This window comes from Schistocerca gregaria, chromosome X, assembly GCF_023897955.1.
Source record: "Schistocerca gregaria isolate iqSchGreg1 chromosome X, iqSchGreg1.2, whole genome shotgun sequence".
Classification (NCBI taxonomy): Eukaryota; Metazoa; Arthropoda; class Insecta; order Orthoptera; family Acrididae; genus Schistocerca; species Schistocerca gregaria.
The window spans coordinates 592,304,478-592,308,228 of NC_064931.1; the positions used below are offsets into that span (position 1 = coordinate 592,304,478).

The window sequence follows — 3,751 nt, forward strand, 5'->3', positions numbered from 1 at the left end:
GACGAAGGCAGAATGAGAGCGACTGCACCAAGACGATGGTTTATATAAGCGCTACCACTTCACGCAGCATTTCACCCAGGGAACCAATAAGACGGCAGCATTCCTCTCCGCCTGCTGATGAATGCCGGTCTGAGCACACAGAACAAGTTGATGTTTGGTTGCTGGGGAAATGTGAGGGATCTACCGAGGTCCATCGTCCGCATTGTGGATGGTCCCGTGTCTGCAAGTCGCTGGAATAATATGTTGATTTTTTTTTTCCAAATGAAATGCGGGAATGAGAGAATCATCTTCTATTCAGTGTAACACCCGCTCCTTCGGAAACGGCGCACGAAATGTGAGAGATCTACCGAGGTCCCTCGATCATATAGGGGGCGATCCCGTGTCTGCAAGTCGCTGGAACAATCTGGTGATTTCTTTTTTCCAAATGAAATGCGGGGATGAGGATGTCGATCGATGATTTCTCAAATAACGTTATTATCTAAAGTACAGCAAATTCACAGAATGAAATAATAGGACTCGGTTTCGCTGTTTACATCGTTCGGACTTCACTGAATCATTAAGCTTGTTCTGATGCCAGCACAAACTCTAATCGGAACGTACTGAACGGCTTAAGTCGGACACAGATGTATGAGAATGTGCTGTAAAGTAATGTCTCCGAATTTCGTATTCTATTCTCAATATCGGCTGATGTTTTCTAAGTCATCCATATTACTCGATCAACTTTCCCTTTTTCCTGATGCAAGTTGCAACCAACTGCCGCTAGAGGGTTCCGAATTGTAGCCTGTAAGATCGCAGTGTGTAACGTAACTGTGTCGGTGGGTGGTGTAATCGATTTTCGAATCTGAAGGGTTCGTCCACACATGGAGCACCCTCTCCTTCAGCATGACGATACCAGACTGCAGACGAGCGCTGCGATATCTGCAACCGACGGCTTGGACTGACTACTATCGATCACTCTCCATTCAGTCATGACATGGCCCCAAACGATTTTCACCTGTTTTCCAAAGCTTAAAGACCACTTCCGAGGACTTCTCTTTGATAGTACGGAAGTGGTGCAAGCAGAGATGAGGTTTTGGTTCCGCCAACAAAGCTAAACATTCTACAGTGACGGCATCAACAAACTGTTCTCTCTTTGGGAGAAATGTGTTCGTCTCCAGGTTGACTCTGTTGAGAAATAAATATATAGAATGTTAATAAAGTTAGTTTTATTTAAAAATCATTAAGAGTTTTCACATAACAAATTCGGAGACATTACTTTTCGACACACCCTCGTAAATGTTATGTGTGGCAACAGCATGACACTCAGAAGTCTAAACACAGAGACAAACACCCCCAGCAATACTCAACAAGGAGTCTAGTTTTGAACAGTATTATCACCTATAAGAATATGATCTCTTTTCTTAAATACTCTGTATATCCAGTACATATGCTGGAGTATAACTAACTATAATACATTCAGAAAAAGCACTCCGTCTTCAGATCACAAGTGGTCCATCGGGACCATCCGACCGCCGTGTCATCCTCAGATGAGGATGCAGATAGGAGGGGTGTGTGGTCAGCACACCGCTCTCCTGGTCGTTATGGTGGCTTTCTGTGACCAGAGCCGCTACTATTCGGTCGAGTAACTCCTCATTTGGCATCACGAGGCTCATCACACCCCGAAAAATGGCAACAGCGCATGGCGGCCCAAGTGGTCACCCATCCAAGTGCCGGCCACGCCCGACAGCGCTTAACTTTGGTGATCTGACGGGAACCGGTGTATCCAACGCGGCAAGGCCGTTACTACTACATTCAGAGGGCACACAAAATGACAAAACACCAAAAACGTAACACATTACCAGATCTAATATGGCGTAGGAAACACCTTGGCATTCAAAACAGCGCGTAGCGTTGCGCAGCTGGCGGCTCACCTCCAACTGCGCAACGCTACGCGCTGTTAGCATCCAGCTGCCGCTGCCCAACACTACAATGGCAGACAACAATACAAACCAGCCACAGACTGCACACGGCACAGCCAGTGATTTTCATACAGAGCACTACGTGGTGGCGGCGTTACCAATAAAAAAACCTAAACAGCCTACTTACAACAGGTCTTTTATGGTTTTCAAGGGAACCTTATACCACTCTCCCTACAATGTGTTGGTAAGTTCACGTAACGATGATGGAGGGGAGAGCGATGATGCATCCTCAAAAGTAGATCACAGAGACTTACAAATTTTGCGGTTTGATGACTGGTGACAAGAGGATATGGGACAATTCATTCTCTCTCTCACAAAATCAGTCCTGTGGGTGTAAGCTGCGGCACTGTTGTTTTGGAATACAGTATCACCGTTAGGGAATAGTTTGTATCATGCAATAGACCAGATCGGCCAAAATGCCCACACTATCCTTGGCACTAATGCCACTTTGCAGAGCATCCATGGGGCTATGGAATAAAACGATACAGTTGATCACCCGACCAAATGGCATACATCCAATTCTCTACAGTCAAGGTTTTATTGACTTTGACACTACGTTTACCTGTTACGGGCATTTGCATCACTAATGTGTGGTTTTACAATCCCAGATCGCCTTGCTTATGGGGCTCCTTTTGTGTTCTTTTAGTGCTGACAGCTTTCGCAAGTGCGACATTCAGTTCTGCAGTGACTTTTGCAACGGTATTCCTCTTATTTTTCGTCCGAATACCATACTCCTCTTCTATGACCGCCCCTCAAGATCACTCAACGCACTTTCGACCGCTTTGTGACATAGAGGATAATGTTTTTTCCGCTTTCCGTGTGTGCGGTATCAATCTTCGATGCGGTACCTTGAAACAGCAAACACTTTGACTGTATTGGTTACGGAAATACTGAAGATGACTGACACCAACCATTTGCCCACGTTCGAATTCACTTAGCTCCGACATAATGCCCTCACAACCAACAACAAAACTTTTCTAACCACGACTGAAACTTGCAACGTGTTGAGGACATTGCACAGGTCCCGTTTGTGGTCAGATATAGTAGCGCAATCTACAGGCTTAATCTAGCATCTGAATTTATGTCCAAGTCTGCATTTCTCGCGGTGCTTCCATATATTCGTTCAACCCTTCCCAATTTAATTGGAAATTGAAGGTTTCAATAATAAACGTTAACATGATAAATGTTAACCATCTACTGTTCAAATTGTTCAAATGGCTCTGAGCACTATGGGACTTAACTTCTGAAGTCATCAGTCCCCTAGAACTTAGAACTACTTAAACCTAACTAACCTAAGGACATCACACACATCCATGCCTGAGGCAGGATTCGGATCTGCGACCGTAGCGGTCGCGCGGTTCCAGACTGTAGCGCCTAGAACTGCTCGGCCACTCCGGCCGGCCATCTTCTGTTAATTTATATTTAATTTATTGCCGTTTTTACTATGACTGTGAGTGTGGATGAGATCTACTTTTTCCAACTTCTTACTCTCGACAGGAGTGTCAAAGGTAGTGTGCTTTGGTGTTTCCTGTGATGATGGTATGCTAATGATTATATGTAACCTGCCCATGGAGAGTCTCTAATGGAACGCAGCAAGTTTCTCATGCAGGAATTGCCATGGACAGAAATAGCCACTGACTGATGGAAATCCGCTGAATACGCTAAATATGATAAGGTGAATATTGTCGGGTAAATAAAAAATTAAAAATTTCAATTGCAAAATAGATCTAATAATTAAAAGACGTATAAGGAATGTAGATAATCGTAGGCGATATTTCTTGTCTTTCCCTTGT

The 3,751-nt window shown here is 44.4% G+C and overlaps 1 pseudogene; it reads right to left on the reverse strand.

Annotated features, from left to right (window-relative positions):
* Positions 1-1,666: 1,666 nt before the first annotated feature.
* On the reverse strand, positions 1,667-1,784 carry LOC126299983 (5S ribosomal RNA; annotated as a pseudogene).
* Positions 1,785-3,751: the final 1,967 nt, after the last annotated feature.